Source organism: Marmota monax, unplaced genomic scaffold (assembly GCF_021218885.2).
Source record: "Marmota monax isolate L192 unplaced genomic scaffold, Marmota_monax_Labrador192_F-V1.1 WCK01_AAM20220418_F8-fsc00256, whole genome shotgun sequence".
Taxonomy (NCBI): domain Eukaryota; kingdom Metazoa; phylum Chordata; class Mammalia; order Rodentia; family Sciuridae; genus Marmota; species Marmota monax.
The window spans coordinates 1,262,222-1,289,962 of NW_026692286.1; the positions used below are offsets into that span (position 1 = coordinate 1,262,222).

Below are 27,741 nucleotides of genomic sequence, written 5' to 3' on the forward strand. Positions count from 1 at the left end.
TATCACATCCAGTTACCACTCTTATTTTGTAACAAGTTTTTTTTTTTCACAATTTTTTAAGTTAACTAATACATGGATACATATTCATTTCATTCTTTCTGATAACGCAAATGTCAAGATATATTAAGTGAAAATACCAAATCACAAAGTGATATTTATATGTCTAACAAATATATCAAACTTATACCCAAAACTGAATTTTTTGAAACAGACTCTACCACCTCAGCAAATAGCAAGTCCATCCTTCTTTCCACAGATCCTAATCCTTGGAGCCATCCTTTTCTTCTCATCCAAAGTCGCACCACTTATCACTACCTCCTCCTCCACTAATCTGGTCCAACTAACCATTACCCCTCATCAAGATTACTGCAAAAGTCTTCTAAGATGTATCCCTCCTTTTCTTACCCTCCATTTTTCTTCCTCCCCAGTCTACTCTTATCATAGCAGCCATAGTAATCTTTACACAATCTTTTATGCGCTATGGACTCCTTTGGCAGCCTGGTGAAATCAACTGAACATCAGTGTTTTTAAGTACACAAAAAATTACATGGGATTACTAAGAAAACCAATTATATTGATATAGAGTTATTAAAATATATATTAAAGACAATTTGCTTCTTAATTAGTGCATTAAGTGGGATCTAGCAGTGGGTCTAAGAATTTATAATTTCAAAGTAATGATGACCTTAAATGCTACTTCAAGATATCTGCAACAATGTGATATGTACTGGCCATGACAAAGTCACAGGTAACTTCAGTACTACTCTGGTTTGTTAACTACATTATGTGAAGAAACCACTGTTTCAATCAGAAGTTTAGTGAAAATACTCCTAAATGCCCAGGCTATCCTGAATTCTACCCATAAATTCCATGGGGAAAAGGATCCAAGGACTCTTATCAAGAACTACTTGAGGGGCTGGGATTGTGGCTCAGAGGCAGAGCACTCGCCTCACATGCATGAGGCACTGGGTTCGATCCTCAGCACCACATAAAAATAAAGATATTGTGTCCACCTGTAACTAAAAAATAAATATTAAAAAAGAGAGAAATACTGGAAAGTCAGACAAATCGTGTCACTCTCCTTTTTAAAACCATTCAATGGCCCTCAATCTTTACAATGGCTGAAGTTGTTGAATCTTCGCATCTCATTCACTTTCCAATTACCACCACTTAGACTTTAGTTTCTACCATTCTCCATTCATTTTGCTGTACCCACACCAATTTTGCTATTACTCAAACACACTGGAAACTCTTGCCTCATGACTAATATACTTTGTAGCAATTCCTAAGAAAATGGAATTTTCTGCATGGATTCAATGTCTTGAACATCCTATTTACTAGCTCTCTGCATTTCGGTTTCCTTGTCTATAAAATGGGAGCGGTAAAAATATCTACTTCATAGGCTTACTGTAAGGCTTAAATAAATAAATATTTGTTAAGTATACAGTTCCTGGCACACAGCAGTATATGTGTTAATTATAATACTATTACTTCCTCAGTCTGAAATGGTATTCCCCACTATCTGAGTATTGAGTCCCTCACCACTGTTTTGAGGTCTTCCCCTTTCTGATCATCCACAAACTTCCATCTGGGTACTCTCTCTCCCTCTCTGCCTCATTTTTCTTCATACCACTTACTACCTTCTAATATAAAATTCTACTACATACTTTCATTTATACTGGTACTTCTGCCACTATACTACATTTTAAGTTCTATATATATAAGGAATAACAAGAAACAATTATTATCTTAAATGTTATGACTAATCTTATATGTACATAAATTTTTGCCTCAATTTTCTTTTCTTGGCGGGGGGGGGGTATAGGGGATTGAACTCAGGGGCTCTTGACCACTGAGTCATATCTCCAGCCATATTTTGTATTTTTTTAGAGACAGGGTCTCACTGAATTGCTTAGTGCCTCCTTTTGGTGAGGCTGGCTTTGAACTCACAATCCTCCTGCTTTAGCCTCCCGAGCCATTGGGATTTCAGGCGTGTGCCACTACACCTGGCTCAATTTTTGACCAGACCATTTTATTCTAACTTTGCTTAAGTGAAGTTCTGGAGATCTTCTGAGCTTTGGTACAGATATAGATTTTAAAAACAATGATTCAATTATAAAAATACTAATGAATGAATAATGAAACATGAATAACAACAATTAGCTAAGCACTACTATAACAGTTCTTAACAGAATTCAAGATGGCAGATTATAGAAAGGCTGCATTTCCAGTTGCTCCATGGGTTGGTATTCAAACTGAAGAAGTACTGCTTCTCAACAAGGTGGGTGAAAAAAGGAATTCACTGAAATTCAAGATCAAACAGAGACTCTTAAGAGACCCAGAAACTTAGATATGTTAACTAAAGGACAAGAAAGAGCAAAATGAAGACAAGCTGGTGGTGGCAGCGCCAGTGTCATCAGTTTGCTACACAGAGGAACACGGGTGAAGGATAACACAAACTGAGAAATATGATGAAGAAATGTGGCACGGGAAAATCTGTAGAACAGAGAAGCAGTTTCAATTTAGCTGAATGAGTTTCTCAGTGAGCTGGTGTCTGAAAATTGCTTGGTGTTTCTCGATTGGCAAGCAGAGAACTGAGGTGGAGAGGACTTCTAGAGGAGGCAAAAGTTGCAGCTTGCTGCTATGGCAGCATAGGAGATCAGAGCAAACACTGCCATACTGTCCTGGCAAGTGACTGCTGAGTGGCCTAGAGTGTGCCTAGCAGAATGAGATTGAATCAGGCACAGAGAAGATTATACCTAGGGGGGAGACTCAAGTGGAGGGGAATGCAACTCATTTTTCCTGAGTCTCGCACCTCATGTGACCAGCTGAATAGGGTAGACACTAAACAGGTGGACATGATTATACTCTGGGACTGAGTCAGGGAAGGCAATATTTGTGGATGGTGGATTATGAGAGACTTGTGGAGGGTTAACTCCCCCACCCTATGGAAAGAATTCTCGGGAGGCACCTGAGATCCAGACACTCCGTATGGATCTGTACCTGGTTGGCCAAGGGGTATATGCTGATCTAATCTCTCCAGAACCAATACCATCTGACCAAGTCCCAAAGGTCTGATTAGAGTTAAAATCCAGCCAGAGAATTTCCCACTTAGAACTGTGCAGCAGCTCCACCTTGGGAGTGCATCAATTTGGTCTATCCAGACAAAACGCCCATTGACAGCACTTTCCATTCACTCTACCATATACTGGTGAGAAGGGAAGCTGAGAGCTATTTCAACCAGCTTCAGTTGCAGAATTCTCCAGCTGGCAACCTGGTGAGTAACAAAAAAAGAAGAAGGATTTAACAACCCCTAGTCCTTGCTCTAAGGAGTACACAGCTTAAAAAGCAACAGAAAGCAGGGCTCTCTGGCACAGGAAGAGAACATACATACATTCCTGTTGAAAGTTTTGACTATATCTGTGGAGACAACTTTTTCATTTTTCATTAAGAGTTTTCTCCTCCCGCATCCTTTGGTGTTCCTACTGTACTGATTCTAGCATGGATATATATATGTATATATATATATATATACACACATATTGCTATGTGCATTTTTTCATACTTTTAGCATTGTCTTATGTTCTTTGTTTTTCTTTGCTTTGTCTTTTGAGGATTGGAGTTTTCTGTTTATTTTGGGTTTCTCATTTATTTCTCTTCTTTCTTCACCACCTAAATTTATTTTTTCTCCTACTACTTTAAAGCCATCACTTGCTACATTTCATCTGCTTTCTCTCTGCTCACATTTTGAACATTCCAAACTCTCTTCTAGCTTCCTATTTTCTCTTAAAGAAGTGTATTTTTACCATCTTGAGGAACTATTTGGTTTATATAATTTCTGCCTTCACCATTCACGTAGCTGAGGTTATTAGTACTTGTGGATGACATAGTTGACAACTGTTGTTTAATGCCAAATCCAGTTCATGACTATTTATTATTGTTGCTGCTGGCAACTGCTTACCATTCCATTCCTGTTTTTGTGGTAACTAGTATTGTAGACGTTGCAGGAGGCATCAGGTATTTGTTCATTACTGTTGTATGTTTACCCCTTTTCTGTGAAGTGCTGGTAATCTACTGGAAAACTTCAAGTTCACGAGTAGAGATTTGCTACTGAGCTATATCCAAAACCCAGCAGAGACAGCATATCTTGCTCTACACACAAACCAACCATGCTCAGACTTCAACAATACTTTAATATGAAAAACAGGGGAGATGAAAACCCCAAATTAATTACCAGGGCCCAAATAGGAACAGTAAGGAGAGGGGGAATAAGCCCCCAAGTCTGATTTGTGGGTCCATGTCTGACCCACTCCTATAGCAAAAACAGAATTAACACCAAGACTGTGGACACAACACCCTTGAGGAGTGTCAATCTAAGTTGCTCCCACACTCCTTTAGAATACAGAGTGTAAGTGAAGAAGAGCAATCAGAGAGGGTCTATCTCACATCCCTGCTGCATAAACACAATCACCCCATCTTCAAGGACACCACTCTTGTGAGAACTCCAGAGAAAGTAGAATTCTCAAACTTTAACCCAATACACACTGTATCAAAATACACTAATCACCACCAAAGAACTATCAAAGAAACTACTACAAAATCCACTGGGAAATATATTGAAAAATTCAGAACAATCTGACATCCCAGAACACTTTGCTAAGGGAAGGATGTGCCCTAAAAAGGTTCACACGATAGAAGTGAAAGAAAAATCCATTCCAATAGGTACACAAAACTCAATACGATGAATATGAAAAACAAAAACAAGGTAGTAACACCTTCTAAGGTTCATAATTCACCAGCAACTGACTCCAAAAATATTAAAGTGGATAAAATATCAGAAAAAAATTCAAAAGGATGATTATAAAAATATCAATAAATTTGAAGCAAACAGAAAAAAATAACTGAATTAATTAAGAAAGTTAGTACAGGATGTGAATCAGGAAATTTAATAAGAAGATAAAGATACTGAAAAAGAACCAAATAGAAATCTTGGAAATGAAAGGAACAACATACTAAAAAGTTCAGTTGAAAGTCTCTCCATTAGAACAGGCTATGCACAAGACAAAATATCAGACCTGGAAAACCAAGTGGCCATCCTTGAACATTCAGAGTATTAAAGAAAGTAAGTAACCATGACCAGAATATAAAAGAACTCTAGACAAACATTAAGAGACCAAATTTAACAATCACTGGAATTGAAGAGGGTTGTAAGAAGCAAACAAAAGGCATAGATAATCTCTTCAGCTAAAATACAGAAAACTTTCCAAACCTTGGAAATGAAATTGATATCCAGATATAGGAATCATTCAGAACCTCAAACAGACAAGATCAAAAAAGAACTTCTATACAACACATTATAATTAAAGTGCATAACAAACGAGGATAAGTTTTTTTGTTTTGCAGTGCTGAGGGCTTTGTACACATTAGGCAAGTGCTTTTCCACTATGCTACATCCACAGCCCCCAAGATAGAATTTTAGAAGCTTCAAGGGCCAAATATCAGGTCACATAAAGAGGCAAGCCATTAGAACTACTCTTCTATTGTCATGTATAACTAATTAGAACAAAAAAAAAGTAATATTAAAAAGAATTATTCTTGATTTCTAAGTACAAACTCTAAAATCCGGGAGAGACTGGAATGAAGCATTCCAAGTCCTGAAAGATAGTAACTGTCAAACAAGATCGCTATATCCAGCAAAGCTATCCTTTAGAATTGAGGAGGAAATAAAAACCTTCCAATAGAAGCAGAAACTAAAAGAATTACTATAAACTACTACATAAGTACTACCGAAAATACCTAAAGAAATACTATATAAGAGAAATCAACAAATCCCAGAGCTTGCAAATGGACAAATCTCATTTGAAGAGTGCCTAAGCAAATAAGTTGCAGGACCAACTAAATTAGGCCAGCCAACTAAATTAAAAACAAGACCAAACTATATGTTGTTTGCAAGAGACTCATCTTACAGAAAAGATATCCACTGGCTGAAAGTGAAAAGATGGAAATTGACATACCATGCAAATGAAGCCAAACAAGCAAATGAGTAGTTACTCTCATATCTGACAAAACATACTTCAAGCCAAAATTAATCAGAAGAGACCAGAAAAGGTCACTTCATACTGGTAAAGGGAAAATCCAACAAGATATGATAGTAAATAATTATGCCCCAAATATCAATGACCTAATAACATAAAATTGAGACTCCTTGACTTGAAGACTCAGACTCCAGGACAATAATACTAGGTAATTTCAACATACCTCTCTCACTGATAGGTCATCCAGACATCATCTCAGTAAGACTTCACACCTAAAACATTGTAAGTCAAATGGGCTTAACAAATATAAAATATTTCATCTAACAACAAATTTCACTTTCTTCTCAACTGCTCATGAAAACTTCTCCAAAAAAGACTGTATTTTAGGGTATAAAGTAACTCTTAGCAAATACAGAAAAGTTTATATATATTCCTTGCATCTTATCTTCTGATCACAATGGATTAAAGTTACTAATCAACATGCAAAAAAAAAAAAAAAAACCCACAGAAACTATGTGTACATATTGAGTTTAAGCAACACACTTTTAAATGATGAATGGATGACAGAAGAAATCAGAAGAGAAAGTAAAAACATTCTTTAAAGCAAACAAGAACAGTGATACAACATACTAGAACCTCTGGAACATTCTAAGAGGAAAGCATATAGCTATGAGTGCCTACATAAGAAAAATCAGAAAGATCCCAAATAAATAACCTCATGATGTATTTCAAGACATTTAGAAAACAAGAACAAATTCTAAAACCAGTAGAGAAATAATTAAGATCAAAGCCAAATTAATGAAACATAGAATTAAAAAATAAAAAGAAAATCAATGAAACAGTTGGTTCTTTGAAAAGATAAACAAGAATGAGAAACCCTCATCCAAACTAACCAAAAGTCTTCCAACAAAGAAAAGTCCAGGAACAGATATATTCTCAGCTGAACTCTATCAGACCTTTAAAGAACTAATTACAAAACTCCTCAAATTATTCCATGAAATAGAAAGGGGTGGAACACTTCCAAATTCATTCTATGAAGCCAGTATCACACTCATACCAAAACCAGAGGACACATCAAGGAAAAAAACCACAGACCAATATCCCTGATGAACTTGGATGCAAGAATACTCTACATTAGCAAGTCATATTTATAACACATTAAGAAGATTGTACAACATGACTAAGTTGATTTCATTCCAGGATTATAAGAATGGCTAAACATATCAAATCAATAAAGTAATTCACCACATAAAGAGAATCGAGGACAAAAATCACATGATCATCAACAGATTTAGAGAAGGCCTTCAACAAAATTCACCCATTTTAGTCAGTCAGCTTTTTCGCTGCTGTGAACAAAAGACCAACAAAAACAATTAGAGGAGAAAAAAGTTTGTTTTGGGGCTCCTGGTTTCAGATGTCTCAGTCCATTAATGGCCAATTTAATTCCTCAGGGACCAAGATGAGGCAGAACATCATGAAGAAGTGTGTGGTAGAGGAAAGCAGCTGGGGACATGACACCAGAAAGCAGGGAGAGTTCCTCACAAGAGACAAAATACATATCCCAAAGGCGTACTCCCAATGACCCACCTCCTCCAGCCACACTGTAATCTGCCTACAGTTACTACTCAGTTAATCCCTATCAGGAGACTAATTAGATTAAAGCTCTTGTAACCCAATCAATTTACCTCTCAACTTTCTTGCACTGTCTCACACATGAGCTTTTGGGGGATAACTAATACCATAACCATAACATTCTGCCCCTGGCCTCCAAAAGCTCATGCCCACTTCACAATGAAAAATACATTTAGTCCATTTCCAAAAGTCCCCATAATTTTAATAATTGTTCAAACACTGCCCAAAAGTATAAGTCCAAAGTCTCCTTGAGACTCAAGGCAAACTCAGTGTAAGCTCCTGTAAAAATCAAACACAAGTTACATGTATCTAACATATAAAGATAAATATTTCCAGGGCTGGGGTTATGGCTCAGCAGTAGAGTGCTTGCTTCACATGTACAAAGCCCTGGTTTGATCCTCAGCACCACATAAAAACAAACAAACAAATAAAGTTATTGTGTACAACTACAAAAAAATATTTTAAAAAAAGCTAAATATTTCCACTCCATAAGGGAGCAAAGAGGGCATAAAAAAGAAGGGCTGGGGGGCTGGGATTGTGGCTCAACGGTAGAGCGCTTGCCTAGCACGTGCAGGGCCCTGGGTTCAATCCTCAGCACCACATAAAAATAAATAAGTAAAATAAAGTTATTGTGTCCAACCACAATTAAAATAAATAAATATTTAAAAAAATTAAGGGATGGGACCAAAACAGGACTGAAATCCAGCTGGGCAAACAAGTGCTGTAGCTCCATGTCCAGCATTTGAAGCACTTGGCATTATGACATTCTCTTCCGAAACTCTGCCCCTATGACTTTGCTGGTTTCAGTCCATGTGGCCTCTTTGTTGGTTAGTCTCTGCTTAATTCCTGAAACTTTCTTCAGCAGATGTTCCATGGTACTGGCCTTTCTTAAAATTGGGGGTTTCCACTGCAGTATGGGGTTCCTCCTCACATCACCACATATTGCTCTATTAAGGGCAGCTTGCAGGGACTCCAACTCTGCTGCACTTTGTTTGGTCTCCCAGGTCTTCCTTTGAAATCTCGGTGTAAGCCTCCATGACCCCTGAACTCTGGCATCATTCATTCCTACAGAACCAGCACCACATGATTTACACCAAAGTCTGTCACCACCTCGAGTAGTAGGCCAAGAATTTCATGGCTACAGCAGGTTTATTGCCGGGGCAGCAGAGCACAGTCAAACAACTTCCTAAGCCCTCTTATTTAAGCAGAGTGCCCCACTAATCTCTTATCAAAAAATTTTACTTGTCTGCCCTTAAGTCTGAAATGCCCCCAAGTCATCTTTCCTATAGTCTCTTGAGCAAAGTCTCTCATTCCATAGCTCCAGTTTTACTCACATTTTCTGGTCAAACTCCAAGTTTTTCAAATCTTTTTTTTTTTTAATATTCATTTTTTAGTTGTAGTTGGACACAATATTTTTATTCATATGTGGTGCTGAGAATCGAATCCAGGGCCTCGCACATGCTTGGCGAGTGCTCTACCACTGAGCTACAACCACAGCCCCCAATTTTTCAAATCTTTCTGCTTTGCTTTCTACTCTTGATCTTCACAATAAACTTGGCTAAAAGCCACTAGCAATATCCATGCCATTGCCTGAATGCTATGCTGCCTAGACATATTTCCTACATTGAGATTTCATCTCACTGCAATTAGAATGGCAGCCATCAAGAATACAAATATTAAAAATGCTTAGAGAGGATGTGGAGAAAAGGGGAACACCGTTGGTGAGATTAGTACAACCACTATGGAAATCAGCATGGAGGTTTCTGAAAAAAATCGAGGAATGCCACTACCATATGACCCAGCTATATAACACTCGTTGGTATTTACCCTCAAGAATTAAAGTCAGCATACTATATTGTCATATTTATAGCTGCACAATTCATAATAGCCAAATTATGGAACAAGTATAGCTGTCTGTTAACAAACAAATGGATAAAGAAAATGTATACAATGATGTCATAAAGAAGAATGGAATTATGTCAACTGAAGAAAACTAGATTAAACTTGAGAGCATTAAGTGAAATAAGCTAAATTCAGTATATTTTCTCTCATTTGTGGAAGTTAAAGAGAAGAAAAAGGAAAAGAAATGCATTAGGGGAATCTCATGAAAATCTAAGGCATACTAGTTAAGATAAGGAAAGGCATTGGGGGGAGGAAGGGAGGAAAAGGGGATATATGGAGAGTGATATTGACCAAATTAAATTGTTATATCATCTGCATGTATGAATATGTAACAATGAACCCCATTATCTATAAATTAATGCATCAATAAAAGAACGGAAAAAGAGTTTTAACATCCACTATAACCTCAAGAGTTAAGAAGAAACCTTCTTTTTTTTAAACAAATAAGCAGACTGAGGCTTAGAGAAATTAAAGTACTTGTCCAATGACTGCCAGGATTAGAACCCAAAGCCAACAAAGCCATCCATTAAGCCACAGTCTCCCACACATATGAAAGACAGAATAAGCCAATTTGAGAACATAAGTTGCGCATCACTAATCTGAAAATCTGAAATGTTGCAAATATCAGAATTTTTTTTTTTTTGGTACTGAGGATTGAACCCAAGGGTGCTTAACCACTGAGTGACACCCCTGTCATTTTTTAAAAAAATATTTTGTTTTTAGTTGTAGTTCGATAGTTCGACACAATACTTTTTTTTTATGTGGTACTAAGGATCGAACCCAACAACCTGCATGTGCTAGGCGAAAGCTCTACTGCTGAGTCACAACCCCAGCCCACCCCTACCATTTTTTTGAAAAATTATTTTTATTTTGAGAGACAGTCTCACCAAGTTGCTGAGGGTGAATTTGAACTTGGGATCCTCCTGCCTCAGCCTCGTGAGTTTCTGGGATTACAGGCATGCTCAGGAAAAAAAGCTGAACATTTCTGAGTGTTAACATACGCCCAAAGTGAAAAACTTCACACCATGAAACTGTTTCATACTAAAATTATTAAAAGTAGTACATAAAATTACCTTCAGAGTATGTGTACAAGAGGTATATGAAATATACACGAATTTTGTGTTCAGACTTGGGTCCCATCCTCAGGATATCTCATTATGTATATGCAAATAGTGGAAAATCTGAAAACACTTTGGTCCCAAACACTTCAGATAAGGAATACTCAATTTGTATTACCAGGACAAAGGGACTTTGCATATAACAGAAAAGCAATAAACTCTAATATTAATTTTTAAAAAAACTATGTCCTACATCTCACACAAAAGATGTATTACTTAAAAAACTGCTTTCAATAAAGTTAATAAAGCAGACTTCTGAGGTCCAGAGTTATTTCTAATTTATAAAAAGTTTTGGACTGGGATTGTGGCTCAAGCCAGCCTCAGCAGATTAGCGAGGTCCTAAGCAACTTAGGGTTCAATCCTCAGCACCACATAAAAACAAATAAAGATATTGTGTCCAACTACAACTAAAGAAAAAAAAATTTAAGTTTTTATGGGGCTGGGGTTGTGGCTCAGTGGTAGAGTGCTTGCTTAGCATGTGTGAGGCAATTAGTTTAAGCCTCAGCACCCCATAAAAATAAAATAAAAATAAAAGGTTTAAAACATTTAAACCTTAAAAAAAAGAAGTTTTTATTAGTAACCCCTCCATCTAATGTAGCAGGATTGGGGTATAATGTGCTCTAACTTCTTTTCATTAAAGCAAACTATTAAATAAGTCCTTCCACTATAGTACATTTTATTAAATTTAGAGATTGATAATTTAGAACTATTAAAGAATTTATAAATCAACATTAGCAAGAACATAAGATTAAGGCTATTACTACTCATAGAAACTCTTTGCAAAGTAAGAGTGCTAACAATCTTTGCTATAGGGCAAGAAAAGATCATAAACAAACTGATAGAAAACATCCTATGCACTTGGCCTGGCAACATTTACCCACGCTTTTGATCCAAAAATCCAATCCCTTAGAAGTGGTATTAGAAATTTAGACACTCAAAGTCACAACCCATTATAAAATCAAGGACTTTCATTTCTGAGGGCCTGTGAAAGAGTACGTAAGGTTTCTTATTTCTAAGTTTCCCCTTAACTTAGACATGTTTTGCATATTCCCTGAAAATCAGTTTATGTATTCACAATTTACATTGATCCAGTAAGCAATGCTGTCAATTAGAACCTCCACAAACTACCAAGCTGGTCAAAAGCTTATTCATTAGCTGAAGAGCTATGCAAAGGACAAAGTCTATAAAGGGGGAAGGAGAAAAAGATAGGAGGCAGAGGATGGGAAGATGGGAAGTTGGGAGGTTGAGAGGTCTACAATTTAGGCAGTATAGTTTCTATAAGAATCATAAAAAAAAGTCAGTTCAAAATCGCAATGTAAAGCTACTTTGTGACTCTGGTATAGTTGCTCAGTGCTTTCCTATTTTACACTTTTCTCACCTTAAATTGTAATGTAATACCAAAAGGATATAGAAATCACTGAGCTTTCAATAGTTAGTTTTGGTAGTAGAGATAATTATTAAACAAGAAACGTGTGTGTGTGTGTGTGTGAGAGTCAACAAATGGAGCTGGGCATGGTGGTGCATGCTTAAGCAGCTCAGGAGGCTGAGACAGGAGGATCATGAGTTCAAAGCAAGCCTCAGCAGATTAGTGAGGCCCTAACCAACTTAGAGACCCTGTCTCTAAATAAAATATAAAAATGGGCTGGGGATATGGCTCAGGTGTGCCTGTGGATTCAATATCTGATACCAAAAACAAACAAATAAACACCACCAACAAAAAAACTCAACAAATGGAAAAAAATATTAGGAAACATTACTGAGGAAGGGCTGGGGATGTACCTCAGTGGTAAAAAGTGCTTGCTTACTATGTGTAAGGCGCTGGTTTGCTGGATTCCCAGAAAAGACAGACAGACTAAGAAACAATAGGAGATGAAGTGAAATACAATTAAATAAAGTCAATACAAATCAAGCTTTAACATGACTGCTGAAGGAATCTAATTTCTCTGCTGATGTGGTATATTCCCAGATGAAAAAAAATATTTTTTTTCCAGTTTATAAAACAATGTTAAAAGGAAGTTTAAAAATCAAGAGAGACTAAGGAACATTTACTTCCCTTCTATTTTATAAGAATACATTTAAATTCATGTTTTTCTTATGGAAACATTTAAACAAAGAGCATTATAGGATTCTGCTGCTAGGAAGAACAGAAATCATTTAAACTACTTAATTTTATTTATAGAGAAAGAAACTAAGTCCCAGTGACTACCACAAGAATACTAAGGCTCAGATATTCTGGACCCAGTCCAAGTGTTCTTTCTACCACACCACATATTATTTTTTCATTGAAGGTGTCTACCTGTTGCATACCTCTTCAAATAAACTACTTTTCTGTTCCCCCTCGGTGTTCAATAATATTAATATTTTGCTGGGTGTGGGTGGCACACACCTATAATCCCAGCAACTCAGGAGGTTGAGGCAACAGGATCACTAGTTCAAAGCCAGCTTCAGCAGAATAGTGGGGCACTTAGCAACTCAGCAAGACCCTGTCTCTAAATAAAATATAAAAAAGGGCTGGGGATGTGGCTAAGTAGTTAATCACCGCTGGGTTCAATCCCTGGTACCCCCCTGCCCCCACCACAATTAACCAATTAATTTTTCTTTGTGAGTTCAGAGTCAAAGTTTTCAAATTTAACAGGAAAATCTTCATAAAAAGGATTTTTTTTAAAGGAAGGTTTATTGCTTTGCTAGCAAAAGAGAAACAAAGGGGAATCCTTGTCCCAGAGGCTGTGATTCTGCCCATCAGCAGGAATACTTTTTTAAAAATTATTTTTACTTGTAGATGGACATAATATCTTTATTTTGTTAATTTATTTGTTGTTGTTGTTGTTTTTTAAATGTAGTGCTGGGGATCAAACCCAGTGCCTCATGCATGCTAGGCAAGTGCTCTACCACTGAGCCACAACCCCAGCCTATAAAAAGGAAAATTAATGAATTATTTTGCTAAAACAGTATAATGGAATTGCCGTTTCTAAGATAGGGAAGACTGATTAGCAGGTTTGGTGAGTAATACCACTTTCCAACATGCTAAGTTCAAGATGCTTATTATAATATATCAAAATGAAATGGTAAGGAGTCAAATGAGCCTGCAGTTCAAGAAAGGCTGGGTCTAAAATTATCAATTCAGAAAGCTATCAATTTAGAAATAATATTTAATAGAGTGAGCACAACCCTAGGCATCACAAAATAAGAAACAATGAACAGTCATTGACATTGAAAATCATCAGGAATCTATGGAAATCTGGAACTAAGTAAAAAAGTTACTTTCCAAGGGAGTATAATTAATTATATCAAGTGCTAGTGATTGATGGACCAAATGTCAACTGAGGACCACTGAATTACTAAATATATATATATATATATATATATATATATATATAAAGTAATTTGACACAGTTAATTATCATCAAAGAATCAGATTCTAATACTCCCTTTCCCACATCCAATATAAATCCTGATCTGTTTCTATTATTATTTATTCCCCTATCTGGGCATTTCAACAAGCTTAACCATATTACTCAAGATCTAATGCTTCTAACCTACATCTCACTTACTTGCTCCAGTATTTCACCCGAGTAAGTTACAGAACTAAAACTAAGTGCTGGTATCAACAAAACATTAAAATTTCTCTAAAACAAAACCAAACCCACAGTTTAAGGACACTTCCATTTCTGATGAAGTCATGGTATTATTAGGACAATCCTTTGACTAAATTTGATTAAACTGTCCTTTAGCTAACGTAGCCAGTGCATAGATTACATTTTAATATAAACATTCTCAAGGTAACTACGTCTCTAAGATGGACTTAAATTTCAACCATGAAATATGTCAAATATACAAAAAGGAAAAATTCATGACACTAGTGGGTTTTTTTGTTTTGTTTTAAATGTGTGTATTGCCAGGGATCAAACCCAGGGCTTTACCCATGCTGGCAACCACTTACCCAATGAGTTCCAAATGCAGCCCAATACTCATGCTTTAATACATGTCACTATTATTTGTTATTTTTAAAAGAAATTTAAATTTTAGAGTGTTATAAGGGCTGCTAAAATCTCACTTCACTGACAACCCTGTTCATGCCTTTTTTCCTACCCAGAAACAACTGAATTTGATTAATTTTCATGGTTGTTTTAGCTGTATATCACCATGTCTACAATAGTTTTATAATTTCAATTTTTTACAAGTATGGTATCATACCATACATACTCTTTAAAAAATTTTCAGGGAAGTTCTGGGTTCAGAGGAAAGCTAGAGTGGAAGGTATAGATTATTTGCATATATTCTCCACACCCACTCCCAAAGCCTCCTATCAACTTTGTTACTAGAACGGTATATTTGTTACAATTGATGAACCTACATTTACATATCATTACCACCCAAAGGGACAGCATACATTAAGAAATCACTTCTGGTATACATTCTCTGTTTTTTAAAATATTTTTTTAGTTGTTGATGGACCTTTATTTTATTCATTCATTTATATGTGGTGCTGAGAATTGAACCCAGTGCCTCACACATGCCAGGCAAGCGCTCTACCACTGAGCCACAACCCCAGGCCATTCTGTGGGTTTTTATAAATGTGTAATGATACAACTACTATTATAGTGTCAAGAGTACTTTCACTGTCCTAAGAATCCCATGTGTTCTGCCCCAATGCAGACCCTTCGTAACCAATGACTGTAAATTTTAACGGTCTCCACAGTTTTTCCTTTTCCAGATCATCATATAGCTGGAATTGTGTAGCATGTAGCCTTTTTGGATTGACTTCTTTTATTTAGTGACATACAGTGAAGGTTCTTCCATGTCTTTAACATGGCTCAGTGGCTCATTTCTTCCTAGTGCTGGATAATATTCCATTGTCGGTATGTATCATAGTTTACTTATCCATTCTCCTACTGAAGGACACATCTTGGGAGCTTCCAAGTTTTGGTGATTTTAAACAAAGTTACCATGTGAAAACATAAGTTTTCAACTTGTCTGGGTTACTACCAAGGTGTACAACTGCTGGATTATATGGTAAGAGTACACTCAGTTGTGTAAGAAAACTGCCACAGTGTCTTCTCAAGTGGCCCTTTTCATTTTGTCTAAGATACCAGCAATGAATGAGAATTCCTAATTTTCACCAGCATTTGAAGTTATCAGGGTTTTGTTAACTGTAAAATAAAATGTATTATCTTTCCATTTTAAAAAATTGTAGTAAAAAACCCAAAACATAAAACTTTACTATCTTAATACTACTGAACTATATACTTGAAAATTATTAAGTTCACATTATTGTGCATCCAATCTCCAAAACACTTTTCATTTGGAAAAACTGAAACCATATACCTAAGCAACTACTCCCTACTTCTCCATTTCCCCAACCCCTGGCAACCATGATTCTATTCTTTGTTTCTATGCATTTGGCTATCCTAATATCTAAGGGGAATCATAATATTATCTTTTTAAAAATTACATAATGACACACACACAGAGTTGTATCCATTTATCCTTTAAAGGACACATGGATTGCTTCCATCTTTTGAATGTTGTGAATAATGCTGCTATAAACACAGGGTACAAATATCTCTTTGAGTTCCTGCTTTCAATTCATTTGGGTAGATACCTGGAAGTGAAATTGCTGGAACATATAATCCTATTTTTAGTTTCTTTTGGAAGTATAAACACAGGGCCTTGCCCATGCTAGGAGGCAAGTGCTTTACCACTGAACTACACTTCCAACCCTTCTTAAAATTCAGAGACAGGTTCCTGCTAACTGACCCAGGCTGGCTTCAAACTTGCAATCTTCCTTCCTCAGCATCCCAAATATCTGGGATTACCTATATGTGCAACCACACCCAGTTCTGCTTGTAATTTTCTGAGTGACTGTTTTCTATAGTAGATACACCATTTACTTTAGCACTTATAATGTACAAGGTTTCCAATCTCTTTTTTTTTTTAAGTTGTAAGTGGACACAATGCCTTTATTTTTATTTATTTATTTATTTTTATGTGGTACTGAGGATCATACTCAGTGTCTCACCTGCACTGGGTGAGCACTCTACCACTAAGCACAACCCCAGGTCCAATTTCTCTATCTTCACCAGTGGTTTTCTAGTGGGCCAGAGGTCATACCTCATTGAATCTCCCAAATGATGTCAAACATCTTTTTCATGTGCTTGTTGGTTATTTGTATATCTTCTTTGGAGAAATATCTACAAATCCTTTGCCGATTTTAAAATAAGGCTGTTTGGGTTTTACTGTTATTGAGTTTAAGCAGTTCTTTACATATTTTGGATAATAACCCCTGATCAGATAGATATATCATTTGCCTATGTTTTCTCCCATACCACAGGACACCTTTTCATTCTCTTGATTGTTTGCCTTTTATTTTGATGTAGTATCACTTGTCTATTTCTATTTTAAGAGCTTTTTGTTTCTGAGATGTAGCCTATGTTGCCCAGACTGTTTTATTATGTGTAGGTGCCAAATGATCCTCCCACCCTAGCCTTCTAAGCAACAGATTATAAGCACATACCATTGTATCCAGCTAATAGTTTTGTTTTGCTATAAAATGTTTGCTTTTTCAGAGTCCCATGAATGGGATGAGGGCCTGGTAAGAGAACTCAGCAAACTCCCTGGCCTTCTACCCTGTGAAATATCACTCAGTTGTTAAGCACTCTGGGTTCAATTCCCAGTACCAAAAAAAAAAAAAAAAAAAAAAAAAAAAGCTGTCAGTTTTCCATCACTGAATTATGATGGCCTATTTTTCACATATGTCCTTTATTATGTTGAGCAAATTCTTTTACCAATTTGTTGAATGTTTTTATCATGAAAGGGTTCTGAATTGCCTAAGGGTCTTTTTACATCAAAGGATATCATCATGTACAAGAATCTTGTCTTTCATTCTGTGTGTACTACATTGATTGATTTTCATCTGTTAAATAATCCTTGAACCCTAGAGATAAATCCTACTTGGTCAGAGTGGATGATCCTTCTAAAGGGCTGTGCAAGGCAGTGTTAGTGTTTTCTTGAGGAATTCTATATGTATATTCATCATGGATAGTGGTCTGTGATTTTCTTATAGTGTCTTTTTCTGGCTTTGGTAGTCTCATAACTTTGGAATAGTCTCTTCTCTTCAAATTTTTGGAAGTTTGAGTAAGACTGGTATCAGTTTTTCAAGAATTCTCAAATATTTGATAGAATTTACCAGTGATACTATCTAGTCCTAAGTTGTCTTCATTGGGAGATTTTTAAACTACTGACACATTCTTCCTACTAGTTAAAATCTATTCAATTTTTTTTTTAAATTTTTAGTTGTAGATGAACACAATATCTTTTATTTATTTATTTTTTTATGTGGTGCTGAGGATTGAACCCAGTGCCTCACGCAAGTGAGGCAAGCGCTCAACCACTGAGCTACAACCTCAGCCAATTTTTTTCTTTATGATCTAGGGGATGGGGATATGGCTTAGTTGGTGGAGTGCTTGCCTCGCATGCACAAGGCCCTGGGTTCAATCTCCAGTAACACACACACACACACAGATTCTTCAACATGATTTAATCTAAACAAATTGTGTATTTTAGGAATTTATCCACTTCATCTAATTTATCTACTTTGTTGGCATACAAACCATACATATCCTATTAAAATACACTTTCTTAAATTACAAAAACAAAACCTGACAAGTAAAATCACTATTTACATGAAAAAATACCAAAATATGAATACATAAAATAATTACTCTAAGAATTCAATAAAGGAGTGATCAATATGAATTGTTATGATCAGTACAAATTTAACCAAGGCCCAGAGCCTTAACTTCAACCAGAAAGCATAAATAAGTAATGGAAAGGAAAAGGGAAAACTAGAAAGTATTTCTAATAGAGACCCAACAAAAGTTAAGATAAAATTAAAGCAAAATCAAACGTTAAATGTGAGATGGGTTCACTTGCCTAAAGTGGAAGGAGGGTCAGAGATAAAGTTACATGGCTCAAGAGAGTTATAAACGAAAAATATTTAATTTAGTGTTCATAATTTTACATATCATATATTTAAATATCTCCTAGGTTGAACTGAGAATTTGAAATTCCTAGTCTATAAAGAAAATCTGACAGCCACTTAAGAGACAACCAGTGAAGGTACCTCGGGTGAAAATGAAAATAGCAATGGTGTTCTGGGAAGTTTACTTAAGTATCTACATTTTAGTGGTCCTCATCTAAGGTGATGCCACTTGGAGGACATATGGCAAGTTTTGGAGAACATTTTGTTTGTTGTAACAGAGAGGGAAAGTATGTGCTACTGGCCTCTAGTAGGTAAAAGGCCATGAACACTGTCAAACATCCTACAAAGAACAACCCAGCCCCTCCACCAACAAATTATCATTGCTGTGTTCTAATGATAATTATTTATTTATTCTCACAAGAACCCAATTTAGTTCAACTATCTGTGGGAAAAATATATACAAGAAGCAGAAACATTCCAAAAGATTAATAATAGTGAGAATATTATTTTTTCACTTTTCTAAAAAAAATTTAAATTATCATACATTACTAAAAATAAAGAGAAAAATGAACTTGACTTAAAAATTCTCATTTAACTACCAATTCTGAGCAGAATACTCATGTTATTCATCCTCTCTTTTAAAAACAAATTTATTTAATTCCCTCAAATATTTACTTAAATGCCAACTATATGCCAGGCATGGTGATGTGCACCTATAGTACTAAGTACTTAGGAAGCTGAAGCAGAATTGCTTAAGCCCAGGAGTTTGAGGCTAGCCTGGGCAACATAAATAACATAGTAAGACCCCCATCTCCAAAAAAAGTAGTGTACAAAACAGAAAAGGTCCACAGTCTTCAGGAAGCTTATAGTCTGATGGGAGAAACATTAAACAAGTGTGTCGTTTTTGTTCCCCCCTATAGTACTGGGAATTGAGGGACTGAACCAAAGGTGCTTTACCACTGAACTACACCTCCAATCCTTTTCATTATTTCTTTTGAGAAAAAAGTATCTCACCAAGTTGCCAAGGCTGGCCTTTGAACTCAGACCCCTGAGTTGCTGAGATTACAGGTATGCACCACAGCACCCTGTACATAAATTATCCTTACTGGAAAAGCCAGGTGGGCTTAACTTTCAGTTAGCTTGTTTAGGGACAGCATCTATGAGTAAATGACACTGAAGCAGTGATCCAGGGGATGAGAAATAATCATGCATGCGAACAAAAGGGAATAGGGATGACCAGGAATTCTGGAAGAATACATGAATGGCCTGAAGGATCGAGCCATTGATTCATAATAGTTAAGAGGAAATGTAGATAACAGTATAGTAATTAAGGAAGACTGTAAAGTCAAAGACGCGGGAGAAGTAGACAAGGACCAAATTTGGCAAGACCTTGGAGGTTTAAGGAGTTTAGAAGCTAATGTGCTGGGAAGCTACAGAAGCAGAGGAGGGGCAAGATTTTACTTCTGTTTTGTTTTTGATGGTGCTGGGAATTGAAATCAGGGCCTTACACATGATAAGCAAGTGCTCCACCACTGAGCTACATCCCCAACCCTGATTTACTTTATTTTTAGAAGAACCACACAGGTTATTTATGAGTTAGAAAACAGCAATAGCAGAAACAAGGCAACCATTTTGACTATGAGACAAGGATTTGCTCCAGATTATAGCTATGAGAAGAAAGTTAACAGAAAAGAACTAATGAAAATGACATTAACTAAATAATGTCATACTTAAAAGCTTGTCTAAAACAAGAAAAAAAAAAAAAAAAACCTGCTCTTTCTAGGGGATGCTCTGAAGAAGCAAAGCATATTGCCTACTAAGTTGACACCCTTCTCCACACCACAGCTGACTGGTGCTGGAACACAGGAAAGCACCTGACCTGAAAAATAAAACTTCATAGCTGACTTGGTGTCCACAGGCAATATAGTGTGTGTGTGTGGGGAAATTCCATATGTTCTCACAAAGCCAATCCTATCAGAAATATTTAGTATAATTTGAGAACTGGCCCCTTAACTTTCCTAACAACCTACCCTACTTGAACAAGTCTGAATAAAGGTACATTTCTGGTATTACTAAAAGACTAATTCACCTACTAATGAAAATAATGGGCAAAGCCTTCTGTTGTTACCTTTTCACTCATAAACACGTAAAAAGTTTACTGGAGAAAAATCCTTTGCATGTAAAATGTAGTAAATCAATTTTCCTGGTCACATTTAACGACATGACAGGACTCACACTGTGGAATAACTTTTTTTCTTTTTGTACTGGGGATTTAGCCCTGGGGATGCTCTACCACTGAGCCATATCCTTAGTCCTTTTTTTAGAAAATTTTTATTTGTGGATGCACCTTCCTTCCTTCATTCATTCATTAATGTGGTGCTGAGGATCAAACCTAGTGCCTCACACATGCTGGGCAAGTGCTCTGCCACTGAGCCACAACCCCATCCCCACTCCAGTCCTTCTTATTTTTTATTTTGAGACAAGGACTTGCTGAGTTGCTTAGGGCCTTACTAAGTTGTTGAAGCTGTTCTCAAACTTGTGATCCTTCAACCTCAGCCTCCTGAGTTGCTGGGATTACAAGTATATGCTACCATGTCCAACTGAATAACTCTTTTAAAAATGTAAAAAAAAAAAAAAAAGGCAAATAACTGTTTTCCCCTGAATGTGTGATGTTCATTTTTCTTCTCATATGTGAAAGTACTTATGGAGAGAAACCCTTTGAATGTTGAAACATGTGGGAAGCCTTACAGTATTTCCAGTTCCTTGTAAGGACTGGGAAGAGTCATGCCAAAAAACAAAAAACAAACAAACAAAAAACCCTATGCAAATAAATGTAAAGGCTTCAGATGGTCAAGTTTTGTTCAGTGGTATGAAAGGACTCATACAGCAGAAAAAACCCTGTGAATAAGCAATGTGGGGAAGTATTCAACTTTCACAGTTTCCTTTAAAGACACAAAAGGATTCACATTAGGGAAAAAACCCTTTTGCCCTTTAAGAAAGGTGGTAACACTTTCAACTTTCCAGTTCTCTTTGAATAGCATGAAGAACTCACAATGGAGAAGACCCTTGTCTATGGAAATGTGGTGATGCCTTCAGTTGTTCAGATCCATTCAGACTTAGGTGAATTTTTTTTTTTTTGTATCAGGGATTAAACCCAAAGGTGCTTAACCACTGATCTACATCCCATCCCTTTTTAAATTTTTAAAAAAATTGAGACATGGTCTCACTGAATTACTTAGGGCCTAAAGTTGCTGAGGCTGGCTTTGAACTTGTGATCCTTCTGCCTCAGCCTTCTGAGCCACTGGAATTACAGTCGCACACTTCCTTCAGCTAGTGACCTCTTTCTTGACAAAAGCACCGGAGGTGTCTAAGAAGGGTCATAAAAATGTACTCTGGGTTGGGCACGAGCATTACATCAGCGTGAATATATGAAAGCAACATGCTTTTCTGGTAAATCTCTCTTTGTATATCGTTAGACTCAATTTTCTTATATTTAAGTTTTTTGCATCTGTATAATGTTGTACAATTGTGCATGTATGTGTGTGTAAAATCTAGTATATAGTATAAGTTTGTACATAAGTATATATTACATAGAATATAATATTTGTAGTTAAAACTTATTAACATTTTTTTGCAACATTTTCTTTTAATTCTTTTAGAGTTTCCATCTCTCTACTTCCCTTAAATACATTTTCTTAAATGTTGTCCATTTTTTCCACTAAAGGCCTTAGCAAATACATCATATAAAAAACAAATAAAAAAGACTAATTCAAAACAAATATCTGCTAAGATAGAATTTTAATTTTATAGATGCAGAAAATGAAAACTGAAAAGAATATTAAACTTTCCTCATAGCATATAGCTAATGAGATACAAGTCTAGGTCATCCAATTCTTAGGAAAAAAAAAAAAAAAAAAAATCAAGCTTTTCCACAAATCTCAAGGTAAGAGTTATCAGACACGAAATATTTAGGATTTCCTTTCTCTTCAAACTTAAAGAATATAATTTAAGTTAAGGAATAAAAAGATAAGTGATCTACTACAACCTATGGTCCCCATAGGGTCTTCAGGCCAGGGATTTGAGAGATCTTGACCTGCTAGAATAGGAACTTAACCTGTGTTATTCACTGCTTTGTCCTCATTGCTTACAACAGAACTTTGAACACAATGCTGAACAATTATTTGTTGAACAAATGATTTCAAAACAGGGAAGAGAATAAGGGGAAGTCAGTGAAAAAGAGCTACTTAAATAAGTTCAGATGTGACTCTCAGGTAGTAGAAAGCTGCCACAGTCCCAACTCATTTATCTTAATTAAGCTGTTAATTATCACAACAGCATTATTAAAATATCACTCATCATACAGTTCAAAGAGTACAACACCATAGTTTTTAGTATATTCACAAAGTTGTGCACTGATCACCACTAACTCCAGATGACTCTGATCATTAGAAACACAATTCTATCTCCTTAGCAGTCATTCTTCAATTTCCCTTTGTTCTAACCCTTGGCAACTAATTCATTATCTGTCTTTATGGAATTATCTATCCCAGGCATTTAATATTATAATTTGATGGAATATATATTTGATCCTATGACACATGCTGCTTCTAAAATCCTTTAGAATCTACTTTTCTTTCTTTCGTTTCTTTTTTTTTTTTTTTTAATACCAGCAATTATACCCAGGGGTGTTAAACTTAACTGCTGAACCACATCCCCAGTCCTTTTTGTTTTTTACTTTGTGACAGGGTCTAAGTTGCTTAGGGTCTCTATTAATTTGCTGAGGTTGGCTTTGAACTTGCAATCCTCCTGCCTCAGTCTCCTGAGTCAATGGATTATAGGTGTGCACCACCACATCTGGGATCTCTTGGAATTTCTGAAGGCACAAAAATGTTTTTAGTATGCTACTGAGATGACTAGTTAGGCTGGAGGACCCCAGAATGGGCTGTTCACCTAAAATACCAAAATATGATGAGACAGCAGGGACTTTTTCAGCCTTAACTCCCAACCTCTGGGGAAGAGTGGAGAAGGTTAACTGATAACCAATGGTTAATGATTAGTAAATCATGTCTATGTACTGAAGCTTCATAAAACGTGTCCCCTCACCATCACCCCCAGCCAAAGATGGGGGGGGGGGACTTGTTTGGCATGCTTCCCAGCTAGCTGAACATATGGTGGTGCCTAAAGGGTGGAATACTAGGAAAGGACATGGAAGCTCTGTGACACTTTTCATATACCTTACTCATCTGGCTATTGATCTACATCCTTTGTAACGTCTTTAAGTAAACTGTGTCCCTGAGCTCTGCGAGCTGCTCTTGCAAATTAACTGAACCAGGAGGGGTTCATGAAAATATTAATTTATGGCCATTTGATAAGAAAAGGCCACAACAACCTGTGCTTCCAACTGGCATCTAAAAGTGAGGGGCAGTCTTGTGGAAATGATCCCTCAACCTGTAATCTGATGCTACCTTTGGGTAAATAGTGTCAGATGTCAGAACTGAATTGGAGGACACCCAACTAGTGCTTTACTAAAGAACTAAATGCTTGCCTCACACGTGAAAAACCTCCCTAAATATTGGGTGTCAGAAGTACTACTGAGTGACAGAAGAGTAGAAAAAACAGTTTTGGGGGGTTGGTGAGGGGAAGTTTTCTCCTCTTTTCACATGCACACAGAATTACAGAATATGTGATCTTTTGTGACTGGCTTCTTACAAGCAGCATGTTTTCAAGGTACATCCATACTGCTTCATGTATCAATACTTCATTCCTTTTTATACCAGAATAATACTCCATTGTATGGCTATACCACATTTTAGTTGTCCATTCATCAGTTGATGGATATTTGGGTTGCTTCTTTATCTTGAATAGTACTGCTATGAACATTCACATATGAGTTTTTGTTGCAGAAAAATGTTTTCAATTATCCTTGCCATCTAGAAGTGGAACTGCTGGGTCACAAGTTAACAGTTCAACTTCCTGAAGAACTGCCAAACTACATTTCAAAGAAGCTGTACCTTCATTTAATTTTATTTATGGTGCTAGGGATCAAATTCAGGGTCCAGTGCATGCCAGGTAAGCAGTCTACTACTGATCTATACCCCAGACCACGGCCACACAATTGTGTATTTCCATAACCAGGTGTGAGGATACCACTTTCTCCAGATCCTCAACACTGTTTTCTTTTGGGGCACTGTCATCTAGTGGGCATGAAGTGGTATCTCATGGTTTTGATCTGTATTTCCCTAATTACTAATGATGTTGATTATGTATGTTTCTTATTTATTGGTCTTAATTAAGCTTTTCATCATTTATTTTTTAAAATATTTTGTTTATTTAGTTGTAGTTAGACACTATATCTTTATTTTATTTTTATGTGGTGCTGAGGATCAAACCCAGGGCCTCCCACATGCTAGGCGAGCCCTCTACTGCTGAGTCACAACCCCAGCCCAAGCTTTTCATCATTTAAAGATAATACTGTTCCTGTTTTAAAGCTGGGGACCAAAAGGGAATTAAGAAAAAGTATTTAAGACATTAAGAAGAAAATTGTGAATAAATACTTTAAGATGCCTAATAACTTATGAATAATGAACCCAATTCCATGGATATTCTTCTGATATAGTGAGTATCTCCATATAATATTCAAAGACAAAATAAGGAACCAAGCACCTACATCTATACTGGACAGTGGTACTTTATAATATTGTCTTCAAAAGGTTGTTTTCTTCCTTTTTTTCTTACCCAACAAACCCCTCCTTCCGTGGCAAATCTGTGGTTTGAGTTAAGGTACCAATAGCCCTCCTCATCTCCAACATAGACAATTAGACATATGGCACAAGACCCTGCACTGGCCAATCACAGAACTATATTCCACTGTCCAATGATTATTAGTTCAGGTATAAGTATTCAATCAAGGCCAAACAAAGCCCATCCTAGACATTGATTAGTACTCTTAATTAATTAATGTGAGCTGTGACCTTTGATTTACATGGTTATGAGAGCATGACTCTCTCATTATGCTTACACTAATCTGAGCTAGGTTTCTGTTCCCTAAAACAACTACATAATACAAAAATCAGTTTTTACTGCCTGAAGTTACAGACTTAATTTTTGGTGTTAACATTATCTAAAAAGACCATAAAACCCTTAAAACCACTATTCTAAAGAGAGCCAGAAAATACTTGGGTTTTAGACCTACCTACTAAAAAAGGAGGATGATGTAACAGTTACTTGAAATTTTTAAGACCATTATTTTCCTTGTTTTTCTGAACCAGTAACAACTGAAAGTGACAAAAGAACCAGGGTAAAGAAGCAGGACAGGGACACTTAATACAACCAAGCAGAGACAACTTAATGTAGGAGCTTTCAGGATCCAACTACTAAATAAATTTATATAATATAATTGCTATTTCAAAGGATCACAAACATAGGCTAAAAACTAAATCAGGTATTAAAGAGTAGATATTGGACAATTGAAGTTTTCAGGAAGAGAACAATGGGCCCACTGAAATAGCTCAGCTGGGAGAGCAACAGACTGAAGAACAAGACACTGAGAAACAATATGACTTGAATACGATTTGCTTTCTCATATTAGAAAATTTGCCCGTAATCAAATTAGGAAATCCTATGTTATCTGAGAATTCTGACTTTGTTAATAAAAATTTAAGGAAATTCTAGGTTTGCCAAAATACAACATTTAAAATGTAATTTACATTAAGTTCAATGTGAATTACAGGGTAAAAGTAACTGGTGACCAAATTTTTTCTAATAGCAAACATATAATGACATAAAAAAGTTTAGCATGCTTAATAATCAAGCTAATCTTACATTACTTGCAAATGTCTACCATCTTAAATCCTTATGAATACTGAACATTGTGAATTAAACCTGTTTTCAGTTTAAATTTACAACCAATGGGAAAACAATTACGAAATCTGCACAAAGGATTTATTAATTGACAACACAGATCAGAAAAACTAGTAATTTTTTTGACAATTTGGTTGAAATACAGAGAAGAAATCCAGCTTTTAATGAAGGGGAAAGGAATTCTTCCCCAATTTGTGTTATATGTTATATATAATTTGGATTATGGCATACAGTGGTAAAAAAAAATTGCAAACAAAACATTATTCTGAGAGGGAACACAGGAATATACCAGGATGAAATATATGATGGAGAAGTAAGCTGGTAGAAATAGTAAGATCTTCCATTCACTCTGCATGTTCTACATTGCTAGGCAGTGCTGAGAATTTCAATGACTTAGAGACATTGAAATTTCAATGACTTAGAGACATTAAGTTAACCTTCATAACTTTTAAATGGAGGAACCAGGGTTCAAACCCAAGTCTAAGTGACTCCATAGTCCATATTCTTTTAACCCCTATCCTATATAAAGTCTTTTAAGAGCCTGCATTAATTAAAGTGAAAGTCATCTGTGATAGAAGCAATCATGATAAACTAAAACATTGGTTCTCAAAAGTATGGTCCAGTGTCCTAATAGGGGGTTCCAGATACCTTCTCACAGAGTTCACAAAGTCAAATTTATTCTCTCCATAAAATTGTTATGTGTGAGAGTATACAATGTTAACAGCTGTATTAATGCAAAGAAGGAAAAACTGCTATCACTTTAGTATAAATTAAGGCAACACAAAACACAAAGCTGTAATAGTGTCTTTACATTTCAGATAAAAAAATTTTAGAAATCAGCTCACTTAAGAATGTCCTTGATGAGCCAGTAAAAAATAACGACTTTTACTAAATACTGGTCTTTTCTTTCCAATTGTATGATAAACAGGGATTATACATAAATCTCTTCTACAACATAACTTCTACAGTTGGATGACTGTTTCAAGGAAAAAAATTACTTATGTGATTGAGTTGTAAAGTAAACTAGCCACTTTTTTCAGGGAACACTACTTAATACTTGAAAGAAAGATAAATTATGGTCATTTAGACTTGGTAAATGGAAGATATTTTCACAAAAATGACAAATCCAGCCTATGGTTTAAAAGGAAATCATTTCTAGTATCAGTATTTTCTACTAATGATAAAATTTGAGCTTTCAAGTGAAAATCTGAAT

At 36.0% G+C, this 27,741-nt stretch overlaps 1 protein-coding gene across 1 annotated transcript in view; it reads right to left on the bottom strand.

Moving 5' to 3' along the window:
- Kpna4 (karyopherin subunit alpha 4) overlaps window positions 1-27,741 on the bottom strand; it is a 64,628-nt gene that overhangs the window by 29,176 nt on the left and 7,711 nt on the right. The window lies entirely within an intron of this gene.